We start from the raw sequence: 23,670 nt of genomic DNA on the forward strand, positions 1-23,670 counted from the left end.
TTGGCTTTGTTCAAGAAACCATTTTTAACACTAACCACAGTTTGTCTAGGTTTGGATGCAACAACAAACCTTGGTTAGTTGAAACGGGAAGCAAATGCCTTTTATCTCACAGCTTTGCCAAAAGAGGGGAGAGGGGAGTACACGAGAAAGCGCAGGCATATATAGTTAAAATATGGCCTAGCTTGCCTGTGGGTACATAGGCATGCTGCTGAAGTACACAGTTCCCTGCTTGCCAGGACAGTCAATACATTTAGGTAATGCAGGCTTGTATTGAGACAAGATGAACTAGAAGAAGAGTTTGGATTTGATATCCCGCCTTTCACTCCCCTTCAGGAGTCTCAAAACGGCTAACATTCTCCTTTCCCTTCCTCCCCCACAACAAACACTCTGTGAGGTGAGTGGGGCTGAGAGACTTCAAACAAGTGTGACTGGCCCAAGGTCACCCAGCAGCTGCACGTGGAGGAGCGGAGACGCGAACCCGGTTCCCCAGATTACGAGACTACCGCTCTTAACCACTACACCACACTGGAGAAGAGTACGCAAAAAGATGGGAAAGTAGTCAGAAGACTGGCCTGTAATAGCGGTAAGACAAGCATAAAGTAACTGATGGTAAAATCTAAGGCATAGATGACACATTCATTTTGACCACAGTGCAACACAGATGAAGTGGATAAATTACAGCTGAAGTTTTTATTGATGTAGCAGCATCAAAAAAATAATAATCCAGAGAAGCAGCTTAGCAAAGTCTATCACTGATCACTGCACAAAAATCAAAGAGTGTGTGTATGCAGTTAGATGCTCTGTTTCATTCCCCCCACCCTCAAGCTTGCTCAGTAATTGACATCACTTGAAGTCAAAGCTATTCTGTTTTGACACACTGGGGGAAATTCTTTTAGTTTTCCAACAGTGCAGCAGTGGAGGAAGAGATTTATAGAAGCGCAAAACCAGAGGCATCATGATTCCTATTAAAAATTCTTCACATGCTAGTTAATAGCAGATATTCACTTATTATGAGCCAATATTATTAAGCAGAGAATAACTGTGGGCAGCCAGGCAGTTGCTGCTGATGGTAAATCAAATGGAGAACATATGGTTTTGCTGTTGCTGCCATCAGTGTTGCTGAGAAAGCTAATGGGTTATATTTGTGCTTATGACTCAGGATACAGATTCAACTTTAGAGAATAAAATTAAACACTACTAATGTGATACAGGGAACTCTGCTGTGTTTAACCTGTACTGAGCACCCAGGAGGCTGGGACCGGTATCAAAACATGCTTTCAGGTTGCCTTCCAGAAAATACAAGATGTGATTATTATTTTTTTGGCTATATCAGGGCTGATCTTCAGGCAAACCATTAATTACCGTGCAGCTTTTTCAGCTGCAGAAAAGTCAGCTTTAATTCAGAGCTGAATTAAAGGATATCAGTGGCCTCATGTTAGTGTAGTATCTCTCCATTATGAAGAGACAAATATCCGCAATTCGGTCTTGTTAAAAAGGGCATTGATAATCACTCTGGAGGGGTAGCTTTCCAAGGTACCTCTTTATCTGCCAATCAATTTTCATGGTATCCTTGTAGAGGAGGGGGCCAACACTAAATGGGTTATTTTTTTTTTTTCTGCAGTCACTCTTTCCCATTCCCCTTCCAACTCTGCTCTGCAGTCAGCTTTACAAGCACACAGAGCGATGTCATTTTGGGGGTTGGCCGCCACTGCTCATGTCTGGGACACAGAAGCGCTGTCTCCTATGACACATTCCTGCCCAAACCTCATGGTCATCAGCAGAGGTTTTACTGAGTTCTCCTGGCACAAGAAGTCAGTTGGCAGGGATTTCTCACTTGTGGTAACTTATATCTGGAATGCCCTACCCAGAGAAGCTCACTTGGCTCCAACCCTGATGTCATATTGGTGCCAACTGAGCAATGCTTTACTTGCCCATACATTCCAGCATGCCAGCCTGCTGTCTTCTGATTTTCTCATTGGGTTATGGCCTGTAAATTAACAGTTTTTAAGTGTGCTCTGCCCTAGCAGCCTTGTGCCGCAGAACAACTTAAACATTTATTTCCCAAATTAACAAATAAAATTGTAGATTAACCCATTTGTCATTTATTTCCTTAGACATTTCTAAGAGGTATTTCATCAGAACACAGGAAAGCTGTCTGCCCTTGTCTTTTCCTTAACCAAGCCCAGTATAGCATTCACCCCAATTAATCTGCATTTGTAAGACCTAAAATTGTTAGTTACCTTTACCTTTTACCCAGGTGCTTAGCAAGTTGAGGTCATTTTAATCTGTTTTAGTATTTCAACTATTTAAAGTACTGTTGTACTTTTTTCTTGATTTTTAAATTTTAAATTTCTTTTCTTTTTTATAAACTGCTTTGAGGTTTCTTTTCAATCAAGTGCTGTATACGTTTTATGAAATAAATAGATAAATAAATGTGGCCCTAATATTCCAATCCATGAAATGAACACAGTCAATAAATTAAGCTGAAACCATCTTGGCACTTTCAATGGCTCGATATTGCTGTACAGTATCCTAAAGTCTGTAGAGTATGGCTGAAATCCAGTGGAAGCTTAAATGCGTCTCATTTTGCTTTCAAAATGGAAGAGATTGGTAATTCTTTGGACTGAGAGTCAAGTATGTACTAAATGCTGTTCGTGTCTACAGGTTCAATGCCAGCTATATGATTACAGCATTTCAGGCAAATGTTTCCTTTCTTCTACAAACAGATAGAAGCAGATTAGCCTTGAAGCCCAAAGACCCATTACAGAGAATCAGCTCTTGCAATACCCAAAGCAAAATATTCAAGTTACATTTAAGACTTTCGGGATATTAAAAACACTCTGGCGCTGATTAAATTATCGCTGGAAGTTGCTGAAATCACATTGAAGAGGTTTTAAATTTAATACAAATTTACAGTTCTCTTTCTCTAAGGCATAAAGGATATATGTGTGTATCAGGTTTCCTGAAATGTTTATGTATGAGGAGCTTATGGTTCTGACTAAACATTTTTTAAAACAAAAACAAAACCCTATTAGGTACACAAAAAGCATTCAGTATGCTTTTAAGTAATTTTGATGCTTAACTTATATGAGATTATAATATAATAATGTTCATGGGTCCTTTATTGCACTTCTAAAGAGGCTCTCCCACCCACATTCTCTAGCCCCATAAATACAACGGTAAACATAATCTGACATTCTATCACAAAACCATCAGTATGACATATTTGGGAGAAACATTACAATTTTTATTTTAATTTTAAAAAGGTTACCAGTTCCTATTGAATAAAGGCGCTCAACACCTCTTGCTTCAGGGAAGAAGCTGTGAAGGTTTGTATCAGAACAACTGGACATTTCCAATTGGACAATTGATAATTTATGTCACGAGAAACAGAGATTCTAGTTTGTGTGTATGTGTGTGCTGTTTTGCTGCCAGCTAGTTCTAATGTGATGATAGCTATGCATTGCAGGGGGTTGGGCTAGATGTCCCTCAGGGGTCCCTTCCAACTCTACAATTATACGATTCAGTTAGACGATTCTATTCCATCCCGGCTGCTGGATAGGCAAGACCCTCTTCAACCTGCTGATTCCTGTCCTTCGGAAATAGAAGACAGATAAATTCTTTACAAAAAGTCCTTTTAAGATTGGTTGGTTATTTCAGCCTTCGCAGGGTGTGCAACTGCAACCACCACAGAAATATAGACCATAATGTCACTTTTTAATATATCTGGTCAATGTGCGATGCAGAAACAGCCAAAAATATGCCTATGGAGGCTCCTGTTCATTCTATTTTTCAATATAATTCCTTTCTGGGGTGATCTAGCATTGCTCACAGTCACAGCCATGAAAATAAAGCTAGTTCTTTATTCCCCATCCTGTCTGAAGTCTATTCTCAATTTGTGACACTTCCCACTGCTGCGTTGACATTGAAAATGCCTTGTAAGGATAGTTCTGGCTGACTGGCATAATGTGAATGAGTCGCTCCCTCTGCTGCTTCTACTCTCATCCTCCTCTCTCATGCCAACTGTTCTTTTTTCAGCTGATGCCCTCCTGAGAGACCATTATTTTACTCTCCCTGGAAAACCTCGTCCAGGGACAGCAGGGCATTAGCTGAAGCCCAGCTGCATCTAAAAGCAGCTGGCCCTGTTGGAAGATTCCGACCAGCCATCTGGTTCCTCAGGGTTCAACCAGATAGGATAGAAGTTCATCCACCATATTCAACTTAAGCATGTGGATTTATTTGTGCATATTCTCTCAAGCATATACACTCACATTTGCATGAATTTAGAAAAGCCCTCCAATGTATTTGGAGGCGGAATAGGGCTTGTTAACTTCCACAGCAGTTACCAACAGCTTGGTATATTATTTAAAGCCTGTTCTGCAGCAAAAAAAAAGGCAAATAGTCGTGTCTTTCTTTTCTGCCTCTAAAGGTTGGCCTTTTGCTTTTGGTTTATGCAGCTGTGGGTTTTTATACACACACACACACACACACACACACACATATTACAGATTTATATGCATCCATTCCAACTTGTATGTGATTATAACTAGTAAACACTTCACTTTTAAATTCAGTTCATCTGCTAACTCAACAGCCAGTTGACTCCCAACAAGGGATAAATGAAACACAATATTCAGTTCAGCACATTTCCAGTTTGTAGTTTAGAAAAACCAAAACAGTCCTTGTGAAAAATTTGTCAGCATTTCACTGTACATTTCTCCTAATGTACACATTCTTTTGTACACAGTTTCTCCTAACAAACAATTCAGCCACAATTCTCCATAATATTTTTGTATGTTATTTCCACAAATATATATGCATGCTTAATGCAGATATTTCTGTCCATGTCTTTGATCAGAGAATTGCATCACAATGTTAGGAGACATTCCATCTTCCTGCGATACGGGGGGGGGGCGAGGGGTGTGTGGCCAGGGAGAAAGCAAATTGGCCGTCTTGCAGGTTTTCACCTACCTCGTAGCAACTGCCACAACTTTGGCAGGCATTGGGCTGGATCCTTAGTCACGGGGGTACCCTGTTAGAGGGGCCAGGAGGGGCAACACTGTCTGGGAGTCCCCATGGGGACTGATGGGCCAATACACCTCTCCCAGTGGCAACCTGTCTGGTGTAGTGGCAACCCAATCCATGTCAGGGATGACTCCCCAGTACAGGGTCTACCTCACTTGGTTCCTATTAGCAGGCACAGGCAAACTCCGGTTCTCCAGATGTTTGGGACTACAATTCCTACCATCCTTACCTAACAGGACCAGTGGTCAGGGATGATGGGAATTGTAGTCCCAAACATCTGGAGGGCCGGAGTTTGCCTATGCCTGCTATTAGGCAGCTTGATGCAGGATACATGCCCGATGTCTTAGCCAAACCTACTCTATCCTGTAATCGATAAAGTTGTGGTCTAATTCAACCCAATACCAGCATCCTGTGTCCATTCTGTCGGTCCTCCCTGCAGCAGCCGTGGACATCATGCACCTGTGGCATCAACTGCCTTTAAAGGTCATTACTGGGTTGTACAAGGAATAACAGACGTGTAGTTAGATGTGCCTTTTCTCAACATGTTTCACCATAGCTTGGGTTTAGTATTCATGTGTCCAATGAAGCAAGGGAACTTGGCATGTGGATTGGTCCCCTCTTACAATTAGTTTGTATCCACATTAGCTCTGCACTGCACTCAAAGAGCATCATTTACATGACCATAGCGACATGCTCTTTTTCATAGTTAAGTGCAGTTCAGCTATTTAGAATTTGTTTCCTCTGGGAACTCTTAAAAGCTTCAGATCTTAGCCGCAGGGGGTGTGCTTCTGTGTCTGTAACACTTATTTAAACATCAGAAAAGTTCAGATCTAAAGATCCTCTAGCTCAGCACTGTGTCAATAACAGCATTATTTATCTCCTCCTCCCCTCTACTTAACATCAAGTGTTGGAGTACAGAGAAATTGCAGAGTGAACCTTTGGCAATGTGTGGACAAGTGAGAAAACACTTCGTTGGATAAGTGATGCAGAAGAACTAACACCATTTATATTTTACATATATATAAATACACATGCATATATAATTGAGCAAAGAGCATTTAAATGGGCCTGAATATAATGGAATATATTTAATTCCATGGGCAAAGTGGAGATGTTCCACTTTTATCTTTTTTAAAAATGCTGAAAAACGTGTTCAGGTAGATGGATGATGCCCTTTTTTTGGTCTGAGTCATTATAAAGATATACGTAAGGAAACAATGGTCTGCATAAGAGCCAACTCCTAGGGGCCAAGGTGTCTTCACCCCCCAAAAAAATATTCGAGGGCTCCCCCAAGTTGACGGGCATTGCCATTCAAATAGTGTGTGTTGTGTTATGTGATTAATTATGTGAGTTGGTCCTTACCTGCCCCCCCCCAATATTTTATTCAAGTTGGCACCCCTGATGGGCTGGATCCAGTGTAAGTTAGTTGTTGGATCAGATGTTCTTCTGGCTGATTTCAATAGGAACTAATTCCAACTAACAGAGTTGTAATCCAGCCCAATATCACTTGCCTCCTTTCTCAAGTAGAATGGATTTCTATCGGCCTTTGTGGGGTCTGTTTGCTTAGGAGAAGAGAACACCGACTGAGGATTTAGGCTGCATCTACACAGCTAAAAAAAATGCTCTGGGAAAAAACCATTTTAAAGCTCACAATGGAAAATTTCATTGAGTTCCAATTTCAGCTCTACAGCACCATCTGGCGTCACAGTGTTATAACATATTTATAACATTTTATTTTTACTAATGTAGCCGAGTCCTTAGAGTGTCTTTGTGGAAATCTATCGCCTGATTATTTACATGTCATGGAAACAGCAACCAACATTGCACAGTGTTGGTCATAAAATGGACTTTCCTGCTGGTTTCCAAGACCTCCAAGTCTAGCAAGCTGTGAGCAATGCTCATCAACTGCTTCTGGGCAATCTCATGCTTGTGGTATCTTAGATCTGATCTACACATTCTCAAGAACTTGCCTTATGTCAAGTGAAACCATTGTGCTATCTGGCTTAGTATTGCTTACACTGTTTGGATTTTCTATCAGTCCTGCATAGAGGGACCTTCTGCATGCAAATTATGAGTTCTACCAATGAGCTATGGCCCTTCAGAATAACCACACAGTAGAGCTCTGTTATGACAGAGCCTCTTCTAGTCATGCTAATGTGGGAGATTTTATCATCACCATAATTTATTATTTGTACCACATCCATCTGACTGGGTTTTCCCAACCACTCTGGGCAGCTTCCAACATATATAAAAACATAATATAACATTAAAAACCTTCCCTTACTTTGAACATGTCATTTCCTCACCTAGAATAAAAGAATAGGATAGTTGGTAGGGACCCCAAGGGTCATCTAGTCCAACCCTCTGCAATGCAGGAATCTCAACTAAAGTCCATGACAGACGGCCACCCAACCTCTGCTTTAAAACCTCCGAGGAAGGAGAGTCCACAACCTCTCATGGGAGTGAGTTCCACATCTAATTGCTGAACTGAATGTTGCAGTATGTCTTCCAGTGTAAGTATCTCTTTATGTACAAACAGTTTTGTAGAGGGGAAAAAAATAGAAATCTAATACACCATTTTGGGATAAGAGGCCGTCTTTCATAAATGACTTGCTATCCGTCCAGTATAATTAATCCTGCATGCAAGGAATAAACAAGACTTGACAGTGTGTCTGTTTTGCTGCGAACGATACTCGAGTCTTTCAAGTCCTTCCTTTGAAAGCTTATGTTTTTGACATTTGCTGCACATAACCTTTCATGTTTTAATTTTTAAAGGTTGTTTCTAATCTGATTGTTTTATTGAATTGTCATATATTGCTTTGATCTTTCGGGAAAGCTGTCTAATCAATCTTGTAAATAATAAATATAACTTCCAACTACATGCTCTGCTTCTCTTCCTCAGCTTCCAAGAAGCCCTGTGTGTATAATCCATTTATTAACATGAAACATTTATATAGCACTTCTAACACTGGGGGCGGGGGGGAATCTTGATTTTGAATGACAGATGCACAAAGAAATGCTGGTGGGTCATGAATATAAATTGATGAGGAAACCCACTTCCATTTAGTCTTAGAGAGATCCTTTGACTGACAGCAGAAATAGATAGTGGTCTGTCATAAAATCACACTGCATATCTAATTTGGCAAACTATAGTTTCTTCCTGTTTTAGCGCATAGGTCAAATCCCTGGTTCTGCATAGTTTCCATGGGCACTGTCCTTGCCATGAATACAACCAAATCACTAAACCGCCATGTTGTTCATTTGGCACTGTATACAGTGCGGGTGGCGCTGTGGTCTAAACCACTGAGCCACTTGGGCTTGCCGATCAGAAGGTTGGTGGTTCAAATCCCCACGACGGGGTGAGCTCCCGTTGCTCTGTCCCAGCTCCTGCCATCCTAGCAGTTTGAAAATACGCAAGTGCAAGTAGATAAATAGGTACCACTGTGGTGGGAAGGTAAATGGTGTTTCTGTGCGCTCTGGTTACCAAAATGGTGTCCTGTTGTGCCAGAAGCAGTTTAGTCATGCTGGCCACATGACCCAGAAAGCTGTCTGTGGACAAACACTGGCTCCTTCACTCTGAAAGCGAGATGAGCGCCGCAACCCCATAGTCACCTTTGACTGGACTTAACCATCCAGGGGTCCTTTACCTTTACCTTACCTACAGTAAGGTTTGTCCTCACATTCCCCCCCTGCTGCACAAGCAGCTATCTCCTAGTCCAGCCTGCAAATGTATAGTAACAAAGCAAGGAAACTGAACAGGCATTTTCTGCTGTCATTCCTGTTCTGTGGCCCCTCTCCTCTCCAAAATGTGAAGCGTTAACCATCAGTTGCTTCAGAAGTTTTATAAAGACTTATCTTTTTGCCTGGACTTTCCCTGACCCATGAAAGGAATTTTTAAAGTATTTATGCAGTCTATAAATAAGAATTTTTTTTTAATGTAGACAGGGCCTTCTCAGTTGCAGCTCCCAGCTTGTGAAACTGCCTGCCACAAGAGGCTCAGAGGACTTTCCCTCATCTTGAGGTTACCAGGCTGGGGAAGTATGGTTGAAGAGGTGGCTGTGGAACAGTAACATCATTAACATTTAGATGACTTCGAGAAAGCAAACCATATTGCATTTTTCAACAGAAGGCAGAAGTAAAAAAAAAGCTGTTGCTGTAGGGAGAGCAAGAAAAGTCATTGAAACTGCCTTTAAACTTGGAAATTTGCAAAACATGCAATAGTGATTAGCAATGACACCCACATTACCCACTCCCAGAAACCTGGTGCAATTTCCATATTCTGCTAAGAAGACTGGCACACACAAGGCCTTTTTGTGGTACTGCTGACCTCAGCTATGGCTTAACCTACTTCTTTTATTTCATCCTATCATGTATAAGCCCCCAAAGAGACATTGTCTGTTGGCTAACGTATCATCAGCTCAGCGCTTAGGAAAGTTTGGTTCACTTCCTTCAACCTTCTCATCGAAGCTTCAGACTATGACTCACTTTCTCTAGCTGTGAAATGAGCTTGTGGTGCTTTGTAGCCCATGGCGTGAGGTGAACTCATTCGTAGTTGTGATGTGTTCAGCTGGGCTACTGCCGAGAAGCGGGCTCATAAATAAAATCTTTCCTGGATGCTATTTCCTGTTTCCTCGGCAAACTTTGTCTTCCAATCACTGCACTGATGCACAGACCCTTGCTCCTTCAGAAGGATGGATGAAAGATGCTGAAGAATGAACAGAGGGTCTGGTGCTTTAGGTAAACAAAAATCAGCCCCAGGAAGTATCCTATCCACACCACAAGGGATTCCCAAGGCGTCTAACGGGCTTGGAGCTGGATGCAAATTGTGCTGTCTGCTCTTCCTGATTGAACCAAAGATTTATGTCATCCTCCATTTTGTTTCCTCTAAGCAGAGGCTTCTGGGAAATTTTCAAATGGGGTTTAAGGGCAGTCGTATTTATTACTAAATATTATTTATTATTATTTTATTCCCTCCCAAAGGAGCTCAAGAATCAGGAAGAGACATCCTAAATATGTGAGAGTTTTCACAGCTGGTAACATCAGTACAGTGGTACCTCGGGTTACATACGCTTCAGGTTACATACGCTTCAGGTTACAGACTTCGCTAACCCAGAAGTAGTACCTCGGGTTAAGAACTTTGCTTCAGGATGAGAACAGAAATCGTGCTCCGGTGGTGCGGCAGCAACGGGACGCCCCATTAGCTAAAGTGGTGCTTCAGGTTAAGAACAGTTTCAGGTTAAGAACAGACCTCCGGAACGAATTAAGTACTTAACTTGAGATACCACTGTATATTGATCAGCAAAAGTAGTAGGGGAAAAAACCCAAATTAGGTAGGTTTTGCCTCCCTCTCCTGTGTGCTTTCACCATTTAATGGAGTCACTCCAACGCTCCGCCATATAAGATGCTTTTTCAGCATTCATTCTGATTTACTTTCACAAACCTTTAGACTATATCCAGTCTTCACTGAGCATTCATTCTGCTTTGTTTACAGGTTATATGACAACGGGCATCCATCAGGCATACATCCCGATTTGTTTATGGGGCGTTTACAACTCTTCCCATAAGTCTTTCATGCATTGCACACTTTCCAATACATTTCTCCATCACTTTAGTATCTGCAAAAAGTCTGTTTCAAGTGCTACTCCCCTCCTTTCTTTGTTGTGTGGCGATGGCAGAATGCTTTAATCCACTTTACAGTAAATGGACTGGCACTCCAGATGGACTTTGCAACCACCTCAGAAGAGGGCAGGTGAGATAGTTAGAGTGTCACACAGGGACCTATGAGATCAGGGTTCAAATTCCCACTCAGCCATGAAGTTCACTGGGTGATCTAGGGACACTCTCTCAGCCTAACCTACCTCAAAGGCTTACTGTGGAGATAAGATGGGGAAGAGGGGATTAAATGTATGCTGCCTTGAGCTCCTTAGAGAAAAGGATTGCATATACAATGGTACCTCGGGTTACATATGCTTCAGGTTACAGACGCTTCAGGTTACAGACTCCGCTAACCCAGAAATATTACCTCGGGTTAAGAACTTTGCTTCAGGATGAGAACAGAAATCGTGCAGCAGCAGCAGGAGGCCCCATTAGCTAAAGTGGTGCTTCAGGTTAAGAACAGTTTCAGCTTAAGAACAGACCTCCAGAATGAATTAAGTTCTTAACCTGAGGTACCACTGTAAATGCAATCAAACAAACCAACAAACTACACATGGAATCCCAACCCAAAACCAAAAGAGCCTGATATGAACCTTTAGTGAATCATGCAGCTATTGGCTTTGTCTTGGGGCACATAGAAAACATCTCCTTACAAACTTCAGAGGAAACTCTTTCCCTCCATTGAAATGAATGGGGAAAGCCTTGCATGCATGAGATGCATGTGAATTCCAGAACTCCTGTGTGCACAATGGGCTGCTGGATTCAGTTGACTAGGGTGCATTCAGAAGGGTGACATTGTCATGCCTTGCTGTACTATTTCAGCACCAAGGACAGTGACTCACACCCATAACGCTATCCCAGCACTCTAAACATGGCTATAAAATGTTTTGTTTTGATTTTTAAAATCACTGTTGCCGTTTCATTTGTATGGAATTTATGTTGGCCTGGTTTGATATTATCGTTTGACTTTAGTTTTAATTTTATGTATTTCTCCCCTTGGAATTTTGGGGTTGACGATCAGGCTATGAATTTTATATATATATAAAACTAAATACAGGTAAAAGGTTTGACTGATGATGCTCTATAAATGCTCTGTACCTGTGAATGCCCCCCCCTGCCCATTTTTCACCACCACATTGGGGAGAAATATTCAGCTTCTTCTGCTTGGGCCACTACGAAGCGGGCATCTTCAAAGTGGAATGAGACAAATTCATGGGGGGCAAGTCTCTCAATGGCTGATGATCATAATGGCTCTCTTTCGCTTCCATTATTAGAAACAGTCTTCTTATGAATGGCACTATCCAGACCAGTCTGGATAGTTAGCCTTGGTGAAGACTTGACGTTTTCATACCCAAAAACGTTTCTGATTTGAGTTTCCATTGAAATGAGGCTGCATTTTAATGTTTTAATGTTGTATTTTAATCTTGTTTTTAAGTTGTATTTCCATCAGTTTGTTTTTATATCGGTTGTTTGCCACCCTGAGCCCGGTCTTGGCTGGGGAGGGTGGTGTATAATTAATTTTTATTTTATTTTATTTATTTATTTATTTATTTATTATTATTATTATTATTATTATTATTATTATTATTATTACTTGCTGGAGGCAACAAGCATGACAACACTATTGCCTTCATGTCCTGCTTGGAGCATCCCAGAGACATCAGGTTGACCAGTATGGGAACCGAATGCTGGACCAGATATGCCTTTGGTCTGACCTAGCAGGCCTCCTCTTAAGGTTTTATATAAATGTCCTTTCTTTCTCTTCAGTGAGCCTGTGACCTTTTTGTACGTTAAGAAACAGGACAGAAGCAGGAAAAGGGTGGACTTCCGGAGGCGGCGCGACCGGTAATGGCTGCCTTCTCCGAGTAAGGAGAAGGGAGCTCCGCTGTAAACGGGTCGTCCGCTACGGCGAAGCGGAGACCCATTCAGGAAAACCACAGGTGGCAGAAGCCTGTGGTCTCGGGACCCGGCGGGCGCCAGAAGCAGCCCCCAAAACGTTGAAGGGACCCCGTAAGGGGCTCCGGATCGCGGAGGGGGTAGCGGCGCTGTGGGTCGTTGCGCAAACAGCGAAGTGAAGCCGCATTGCTGTTGCCGGTCAGCGCTGTCCTTTCTTCCTGCAACTTTTCTGAACTTTGGAAACTACAACCCGTGAGTAAATTTGGACATTGAAAACTTTCTGAAACTTTTGTCAACTTTCTGAAACTTTTTGAGAACTTTATGAAACTTTTAAAACTTTTTTAAAAAGTTGAAATCTGGCTGAAAACGGAGTGAGGATAAGCAGGAAGCCCATCTCCCGCTATACTGAACTTTAAGCAAAGAGCAGGAGGAGTGGAGACAAAAAGTTATGCGTTAACTAAATGCTGGCACCCTGTTAAAGCAGTTTTCTGAGTGAAAGACTTTGAGCTATTGACTTTTGCTGGTCATATTCGGGGTGCACTGATATCCTTCTTCTGTGGCACCAGTGGATTACAAAATAAATAAGAATCTCTGGTGCTGGAGCTGCCTGGATGAGCACCAGTTTGCAACTTTGGATACATTGAATTCAGGTTTTGAAACATTCTGAGTTGGAACTGGATACTTTGAAACTGTTGCAGTCAAGGCACTGTAAGAAACACTGTTTTGCTTTAAGTTTTACTCTGCTAAAAATAATACATTGTGGAGGCGATAGACATGGATTTAAATTTATAAGTTTAACTTGGATTTGATCTTTTCCCTGAAGACGTATTAAGCTCCCTCTAGAGGATTTTGGACTTACAGCAGTGACTTTGTTTTACTTTCCCTTTCCCGGCCTCTGTTTGACTATTGCATCTGGGACTCTGCTTTCTCATGGGAACAACTTGGATTGACCTTGGATTACAGATAACTTTGGAATGAGTGGCGCAAGGAGAAGAGGAAGGACTAAACAAACAACTCTAACTTTATCTGCAGCCTCACAGCGTAGATCTTCTGTGCCGGCCTTGCCTTCCACTCTGCCTCCAGACATAGAGGCGGCCTCCCTAATACAGGCAGGGGAGGGTGAGACAGAGGAGCTGCACCTGGGAGATATGGCTTCAGGGACAAGTAGCTCTGTCTTGGAGAAAATTTTGGAGAAACTGGAGGCTCTGGACAAGAAGGCTGATTTGCATACAGCTAAAATTGAACAGAACACAGAAAGCTTGAATAAGCTGACTGGACAAGTTGCACAGAATGCCCAGTCTATTGGAGAATTAAAGGAGGCTGTAGGTGAAAATCGTAAACTGGCTGAAGATACTAGTCAAAGATTGGAAGAACTTGAGAAAGAAGTAAGACCACTAAGCAAACAAGTTGGAGAACATCAGATTTACTTTTTGATGACAGAACTGCGAAACAGGGAGACCAACTTGAGGATACGGTCAATACCAGAGGTGGAAGAAGATAATTTTATTGAATTTCTAACTAAGGAATTTGCCAAGTTTTGGAAGTTAGAGGAAAAAGACTTTAAAATTGTATCTGCTTTCAGGCTTGGCAGAGTCAGAAGGACAGAGAAGCCCAGAGATTGTTTGATAACACTGAGATCAAAGGAGGAAAGGGACAAGATTTTGGGCCTGCACTACGAAAAGTCACTAGACATTTTGGGCAAGAGAATTGAAATCTACAAGGACATTCCTAAGCAGTTGCTGGACCTTAGATCTAACTACACGGAATTGGCAAGACTGTTGAGAAGCAACGCAATTATCTTCAGGTGGGAGTTTCCACAAGGATTATCCTTTACCTACAGAGGGAGAAAGATCAAAATCAAAACAGTGGAAGATAGAGACAAGTTTTTGGGAGCACACGGAGAAGACCTCCACAAAGGACTTGGATTGCCAGCGCCAGAACTTCCAGGGGAGCCCGCCCCCTCGGATCCTCAAGGACCGGAGAACAAGGTACCACCCCAGAAAGAATAACCAGACCTATCCAGGATGTCTCTGCAGCTTTTGAGTTGGAACATAAATGGCTGTAACAGTCCCGAAAAAAGGTCTAAAATTTTTCATATTTTAAAAAAGGAACAATTGGACATTATATGCTTACAAGAAACACATGTGATTAGGCTCCATAGAAAGGTGTTAATAAATAAAAGGCTTGGTCAAGAATTTATATCATCGGATACAGTTAAAAAGAGAGGTGTAGTGATCTATGCAAAAGAGAGCCTTTCACCAAAATTTCTCTTTAAAGATGAAAGTGGAAGAATCCTCGCAATAGAAGTACAGTATCAAGGAGAAAAAATTTTGATATTAGGAATTTATGCTCCAAATGAAGGAAAATCGGATTTTTATAAGAAGTTGCACGAGATCATGCTGGATTATCTGGATTACAACAACGTCATCATGATGGGGGACATGAACGGGGTCGTATCAACAAATATGGATAAGTCACAGAACCAGAACATTACTAAAGAGGGAAGACTACCTAAGACCTTTTTTGAAATGACTGACAATATGGACTGGGTTGACATCTGGAGAGTTAGAAACCCCCTGGGAAGAGAAGGAACATTCTTTTCTGAAGCTCAACTGACTTGGACACGAATCGACCAAATATGGATAACTAGAAGTCTGGCACCTAAGGTGAGGAAGGTGGAAATCTGCCCCAAAACATGCTCCGACCATAACGCCTTGAGAATGGATATGACATTGATCCCAATCGGCTCCTTTAGATGGAAGATGAATGATGGCCTGTTTAGAGATCAAAGAATTGTAAAGAAGGCCCAAAAAACCTTAAAGGACTATTTTGAGATTAATTTGAACACTACGGTGGAAAAAAGAACTATCTGGGATGCAAGTAAAGCTGTGATGAGAGGGTTCTTGATTCAACAGAATTCCTTAAAGAAAAGACTGCAAAATGAAAAGAAAGACAAAATTCTGGAAAGTATCAAAGAGTTGGAGAAGAAGTTAAGATCTAACCCGAAGTCCCAACCGATTCTGAGAGAAATCAAACTTTATCAGGCGCAATATTCCAAGCTGATAAATCAGGAAATAGAATGGAAGATTAAAACAATGAAACAAAAAACTTTTGAATCGGCAAATAAATGTGGGAAACTGCTAGCTTGGCAGTTGAAAAGGAGACAAAGATTAAATACAGTAACAAACTTAGAGGTTGAAGGAAGGAACATTCAGAACCCGGGAGAGATTAGAAAGTGCTTCCAGAGGTATTTTAAAAAGTTATATACTCAAGGGCCACAAGATGAAATAGAGATTACACAATTTTTGGAGAGAAATGGATTAGCAAAGCTGTCAGAAGAAAATAGAACAATTTTAAATGGCAAAATAACACGACAAGAGATTGAACAGGCCATCTTGAGTCTGAAACAGGGCAAATCACCAGGGCCAGATGGACTGACCTCTAACTACTATAAGACATTGAAGGATTATTTGATACAACCTTTGTTGGAGGTCAGTAATGAAATAATGGAGGGGAAGAAGGCGCCTGAATCGTGGAAAGAAGCATTTATCACATTGATTCCAAAGTCAGAAACTGAAAAGACACAACTCAAGAATTACCGTCCCATCTCCCTTTTAAATGTGGATTACAAAATATTTGCAGATGTTTTGGCACGAAGATTTAAGAAAGTTTTAAGTGAGATAATCCATAAAGACCAGGCAGGCTTTCTCCCGGGCAGACATATGTTTACTAACACAAGGAACATCATAGACATATTGGAACTTTTACAAACAAACATAAACACTAAAGCAGTTTTAATTTTTATAGACGCGGAGAAAGCCTTTGACAACATTTCTTGGAAATTTATGAAGGGGAATTTAAAAGAAATGGGAGTGGGACGGGGGTTTGAGAACGGGATTGAGGCAATATATTCAGAACAAAAGGCTAAACTGATAGTTAACAATGTGGTTACAGAAGAGTTTAAAATTGAAAAAGGTACACGACAAGGCTGCCCGATCTCCCCATTACTGTTTATTTCGGTTCTGGAAGTGCTCCTGAATATGATTAGGGGGGACCGGTTGGTGGAAGGGATTCAGGTCGGAGCGAAACAATATAAACTTAAAGCTTTTGCAGATGACCTAGTTCTGACATTACAGGAGCCGGAGTCTAGTTTGAAAAGAGTACTACAACTGATTCAAAACTTTGGTCGAGTGGCAGGATTTAAGTTAAATAAGCAAAAAACTAAAGTTTTGGGGAAAAATATGACAGATATTGAGTTGGAACAGCTTCAGAAAGAGACAGAACTAAATGTGGTTAAAAAAGTTAAATACCTAGGGGTAAACATAACAGCAAAAAATCTGAGTTTATTTAAAGATAATTATGAAAAATGTTGGTCAGAGATTAAGAGAGACTTGGATAGTTGGTCAAGACTAAAACTTTCTTTGTTAGGCCGAATAGCTGCCATCAAGATGAATATATTGCCAAAAATGTTATTTTTGTTTCAGACACTGCAGATTGTAGACAAGACAGAGTGCTTCCGGAAGTGGCAGAAAGATATTTCTAAATTTGTCTGGCAGGGCAAAAAGCCCAGAATCAAATTTAAAATATTAACAGATGCGAAAGAAAGAGGGGGCTTTGCCCTGCCAGATTTAAAGTTGTATTATGAAGCTGCAGCTTTCTGCTGGTTAAAAGATTGGTTACTTCTTGAAGATACGGATGTCTTGGATTTGGAAGGTTTTAATAATGCGTTTGGATGGCATGCATATTTATGGTATGATAAAGCTAAGATAAATAAGGCCTTCAAGAACCATATTGTCAGAAAATCAGTTTTTAATGTCTGGACAAAATATAAAGACTTACTGGAGAATAAAACTCCGAGGTGGCTGTCACCCCTGGAGGCTAAGGCTCGGAAAAGAGCCAATATGGAGGCCAACTGGCCAAAATATTGGGAGATAATAGAAAAGGATGGTGACAACTGGAAATTGCAGAGTTTAGAAAAGATGAGAGACAAAGTGCGAGACTGGTTACACTATGCTCAGATTAAAGAAGTGTTTAAAAATGACAAAAAGCTAGGATTCCAAGTGGAAAAGTCAAAGTTAGAAACTGAACTGTTAGAACCTAAGACTAAGGTACTTTCAAGAATGTATAACTTGCTGCTGAAATGGAACACACATGACGAAATGGTAAAATCAACAATGATAAAATGGGCGCAGGATATTGGGTATAATATTATGTTTGAAGATTGGGAAAGGTTGTGGACCTCTGGGCTGAACTTCACTGCATGTAATGCGTTGAAGGAAAATGTGATGAAAATGATGTATAGATGGTACATGACCCCTGTTAAACTGGCTAAAATATACCATTCGTCTGATAGCAAATGTTGGAAATGTAAGGAAAATGAAGGAACATTTTTTCACCTCTGGTGGACCTGCCCTAGAGTGAAGGCCTTTTGGGAGAAGATATATAATGAATTAAAAAAGGTGTTTAAATACACCTTTACTAAGAAATCAGAGGCCTTTCTCCTGGGTATTGTCGGCCAGAGTGTGTTAAAAGAGGACAGAACATTCTTTTTGTACGCAACAACAGCAGCAAGAATATTAATTGCCAAGAATTGGAAAACTCAGGAGCTACCTACTGTGGAAGAATGGCAGATGCAACTGATGGACTATATGCAATTAGCCGAGATGACCGGCAGAATTCGAGACCAGGGAGAAGAAAGGATGGAAGAAGACTGGAGGAAATTTAAGATTTATTTACAAAAATATTGTAATTTGGCTGAGTGCTGAATTGGATGCCAGTGCAGACAATTGTCTACCATTAAATTAGATTTAAGGCTGAATTATATGTCAAACCAAATTAAGATTATTAATTAAGATGAGTTAAATGATAATTTGTTTGAAATTAATTTAATAATGATGTAAGTGTATGCGGGAGGTGTGGGGGAGTCCCATGTAACAATTGAGAGATGTTAAATGGACAATGATAAGTGCTTATTTAATATATGCTTTATTTGAAAACTTTAATAAATATATTATAAAAAAAAAAAAAGAAGCAGGAAAAGGGTGGACTGGTGTGTGTTAAAGCAAAGGACAAAGTGCTTCACTCATGAAGGTGCCCTCAGCAATATGAGAGTTGATATTTTCGCTTGTATAGAATTTTATAAGGTCACTCATCACAGCAGTACCTGACTCCCTAACACAAACACAGCAACAGCCCTCTTTTACAGCTCTAACTCTCCTGTCCATAAAACCACTGCTGCCATGATCACAACATGATTTCCTGGAATGGAGGAGCACGTGAAAGAATGGAAGCCAACACAATGGGGATAGTTCAGAAGCTACAGGCCAGTAGAAGGCATCTCATCTGACTTTTAAATCCTGTTAAAGTCATGTAAAATTAAACAGGAACAGCAGCAACGATGCAGCCACTGTTTGTTATCACTCTTTTGGTTCTCGGCGTTCTGGTGGCCTTGGAAATGTCACTTTCTTATAAAGCATTCTTACCCATGCCATTTTGAATGAGAAAAAAGGCCGCCAGTTCTGTTTTCCTCCAAAGCACTCATCTACATCAGACTTACACTGTGGTATAAGAGTAACAAGAGGTTAACTTTAACTCAGTAACCCAAATGCAGTGAAGCCGGTGAGCAAAATTTTATCTGTTGCTTTTCACCAACAGCCTGTGTGACTTCAGACTAGGGGCTCACCCACATTTTTGCTTGACCCATATCTTGATTGTATTGTGCACCAATTAATTCTCTCAGGTCTGAAAGGTTTTCTCCTTGTTCTGTGGCTGGGCCTTGTGAAAATCCGATCTTACGTTCTGAATTAGATGTTCAGTTAAGCAAAATCTCACTTCTGCTTTTCCACATATCTGATTGATTTCTCTTGGGGAATTGCAGCTCTATGACAGGAATAGGAATCTCCTTGTGGATCTCAACACCCTTAACAAACTACAACTCCCAGAATTTTTTTTTTTTTTGGGGGGGGAGCCATTGCTGTTAAAATAATCTATGACAACAACAGTCAAATAATAATAATTGATAGGTTCTGTTCTGTCATTTTGAATTTTCAAGAAAATTTAGGATGAGAATATTGCAAGGGTTTCAGTCTTGGTGTGAGCTTCCTGAAATAAAATTATTCCTAAGGAGGCAAAATAACTCCAGAATGCAACAATATGCCCATCTATTACTGATAATGTCTGATTGGAGCGTCAGGGCAGTGCTGTGGTCTTCTCCACTTTTGTTGTTCTGAGTGCCTCAGGTTGCTTATGTTTTCTTTGACAGCTAAACTGATCTATTAATATAGCTTCCAAATGAAGTGCAGCTTTGAAGCAAGCATTAATGTTAAAGCCACTGTGTTCCAAAAAGAAGTTATAGGGAATGGGGAGAGGAAGATAAGCATATTTGTGCACCCTGATAAGGCTGCTATGTGGTGATGAGAGCATACAAGTCAGCTGCCCTGGGTACAAACGGGAGTGCGAAATGAGGACAGGGAATGATGGCATTGCCAACACAAACAAAAATAGCAGGGTTTTTTTATTTCTTTTCTCAGTTTGAGGCAGATAAAATATGACACATACACATGCTCAGAAGTGCCATTCTGGACAATCCGAGGATTTGTGGCAAGGATGAAATTACAGAGACTTTGTTCTGTAGAAAAGAGCAAGGGCCTGAAGGCCTCCTTATATCACACAAGAATAAGTAGCAGTGCAGAATCCTTTGACCTTGGCAAGAGTCCATCCCTGTTTATTACCGGTCAGTTTCAAGACAATACATTTTATTAATAGTTAAGTAAGCAGTTCGAAAGCACCCTTAAGTGCAAGTAGATAAATAGGTACCGCTTTATAGCGGGAAGGTAAACGGTGTTCCGTGTGCTGCTCTGGTACCGGTTCGCCAGAGCAGCTTCGTCATGCTGGCCATGTGACCCGGAAGTGTCTGCGGACAGCGCTGGCTCCCGGCCTCTAGAGTGAGATGAGTGCACAACCCTAGAGTCTGTCAAGACTGGCCCGTACGGGCAGGGGTACCTTTACCTTTTACTGAGTAAGTTAAAGCAGCCTGCCTGCCTATCGTCTACAAACTCACCCCATCCAAAGCTATTGGCTGGGCCGCTGTGATGTCATGGAATGTTACATGTTCCATTTGATGGTGGGGAAATGGAACATGGAATTGACACAGGTGCTCTGAGGGAGGCGGGAAGTTAGATTGGAGGCAAGATTTCACATGGGGCTTACAGATAGAAGGACTTGATTGTGAGAAACAAACAGAAGAAGTGAAGGGGCTAAGGGGCCAGGATATCTGGGGAAATTGCATGATTTATAGATTTATAGATGTTGTTGTGGTCATAGGGAGAACCAAGATCCACAGAGGTGAGAGGAAGTGGGTTGAAAATAAGGAAGGGATGCCTTAAAAATAAGTAGTGAAGTCTTTGACTGCAGACCCCAGGTATGTAAATACTTTAGAGGAGTCTTAACAGTGTATAGTCCATCAGCACTACCCCCAGTAATATTTTTGCATCCACATATCAATTTTGTATTGTTAACAATAGCATTGTCATGCAGAACAAGCATGCCTGTACTCATATTTCAGCCTATATTTTGAGGAGTGTGCATTTTACACATCTGGCAAGATCGGACAGTCAAAATCTGGCTCACTGTGACCTCCTGTTGGCCTCCCAGTTGCCAAGCATGAAAAAGTAGGACCCCTGCTAGAGATGGGATACTCTACTTTAGCTTCCCAATCCTGACTTCAAGAATGAGCTGGTCCTCTGGCGAGTAGAACAACTGACCAGGGTTTGAGGCTTTCACAGGATTTAAAATCCAAAACCACTTTATTAAAAATAAAAGTAGACCACAACTGATGCTGGCTAGGCTAGCACAGTCTGATTTCCTTCATCTACAGAGGTATCAGAGCAAGGTTCCATTATTAATCATTTTGTGTGTATGTGTGGTTGTGTATGGATTAACACACACATATTTCCATTCTGTTGATATTTAGTCCACAGCAGTTTCTTCTGCTGAAGAAATAACTAGTCCAAAATGTCACACTGCCTTAAGCTACAACCTAGCTAGTCAAGTTTTTCCTTTTCTTTTCTGAAGGGCTGGTGAGTGGGAAGATAGCCAGTTTCAATACAAGTAATTATAGATTGATCTGTCGGAAAACTCTTTCCCCCTTAAAACCACATTAATTGTAACAGTCCGATTTGTGAAGCCTTGGTGGAATTTATTTCATCTTAACACATAACACGTGCCAATAAATGCAGAAGGGAAGCTCTGTCTCAGAGACTTTAGAATAAACATCTCTGCAGTTTTCTGAAGGCAAATTTTTCCCAGTTGAAGCCAAAGACAACATGGCAGGTCAGCACTAAAGCTTATGCCGAACATCTCATCTGTACAAATAATTTTGGTCACCAATCATTATTAGCTCGCAGCGCTGATCAGAAGCAGAAAATAAGAAACCCTTACATTGTAGCCTGCGTGAAGTTTTAGCGAGCAGCACAGAGCAATGCAATAAACCAACAAACAAACGTATAGCATCAAAAACAACACAACCAAGATTAATGGAGGCCCCTTGGCTGTTGAAACATTGAGGCAACAGAACTTATCAAACTGAAGGCTCCAGGAATCAAAAAGTATGTTTAGTGGACTTTGCTATTGCAGATGTGCAGAAACAGAAATGTGATGAAAATTGGGCTAATATTATCAAGAAGTCTGTTTACTTCCCTCAGAATCCATGGTTTGGGTGAAGCAGGACTCTCCAAATCCAACATAAATTTTGTGATAGGTAAAATTCAATAGTAACAATTATTTCTTGTGATGAAGCAATCTTTTGCAAAAGAAAATGCCTGAACTCCCACCTGCTGAATACATTTTTGATATAGCAGATCCCCCTCCCTTTTAAGGAAACATCTCTGGTATCCCAATTGCCAATTTTCATTTTTCTCACTTTCAGATTTATCCAATCTTAAATTCAGTCCACATTAGTTTGCATTAAAACAAGTCATTCAGAAAATTCACCAGCACTTTAGGATGAATTTACCCTAATATGCACATTTTTGCACAGCAATTTCCCCTAATCCAATGCAGTTTTGTGTGCTATTTATACGAATATATGCATTTTTATGCAAGTGTTATTTAAGTATATGTGTTTTTCACATGGCTGGAGAACTGCATCGCGAAATTTGTAGAGGTGCAAACTTTGAAGGACGACTACTTTTTCGTGTTGGAAAATGCAAATTAAGTGAGCTCGACATTTAAATGTGAACTCAGCTGCATTTCTCCCCCATCCATCGTGATCATTATTCTGATCTGGTTTTCTGTATAGTGTATAGCTCGCTCTCTTCCTCTGCCCCCCCCCGCCCCATTACCAGCATTGCTCTTGAAGCTATAAAACCAGCTTCCTCAGTTAGCTTCTGTCTATTGTATGAAACGTTCCCCTACTGATTTCTACAGATCAAGCTAGCATTTAAAGATACATGAGGAGGCCAGTTTTTTCCCCCTAGTTAAGCTGGCAGCATTGCACCTCCCAAAGCACAAGGAACATATTTTCCCCATGAGCAAGTGGTTGCCGAGGATTTGGAGGTGTGAACCTTGCTCCCCGCCATCCTAGCCCACCCCCCAATAACTTTGTGAAAACTGACAGCCTGTATGTAGCAGGGAGAAAGGCGAGGCAGAAACGTCCCCTCTAGCTGACAAGTTTAGGCAGCAGAATTTCTGGACGCAACCACTGAGTTCTTCTGCTATTTCCTTTGAAAGCAAAATCTAATCTCCTTTAACAATTTGGCTTGGGAAAGCTGCTTGATCTTCTCCACCGCTGAAATTACGGGGTCTGAGCAGACAGATAAAAGTAGGCATTCGTACCAACCTAGTATGGCGTGCCTGTCTTGCAAGGCAGAAAATGTGTCGCTATTTGTGTCTCAATTAGAAAAGAGCACAAGCAAAGCAATCAGAAGATGTCAGCATCTCCAGGTTGGAGCTTTTGACATGTTAGGTACTGAACCTGGTTGCTTAAAGATTAATTGGCTCCAGCCAGACAGCGGTTTGTCTCCATTCCCAAGCGGTGGGGGTCTATTCAGCTCACTTACTAGCTCTTCTTAGGTAAAGGTAAAGGTAAAAGGGACC

The 23,670-nt window shown here is 41.1% G+C and overlaps 1 protein-coding gene across 1 annotated transcript in view; it reads right to left on the reverse strand.

The window, feature by feature from the left end:
- The window catches only part of GABRB3 (gamma-aminobutyric acid type A receptor subunit beta3), a 201,900-nt gene that overhangs the window by 107,577 nt on the left and 70,653 nt on the right, over positions 1 to 23,670 (reverse strand). The window lies entirely within an intron of this gene.

The sequence above is a fragment of the Podarcis filfolensis genome, assembly GCF_964270895.1.
Source record: "Podarcis filfolensis genome assembly, chromosome: 4".
Classification (NCBI taxonomy): domain Eukaryota; kingdom Metazoa; phylum Chordata; class Lepidosauria; order Squamata; family Lacertidae; genus Podarcis; species Podarcis filfolensis.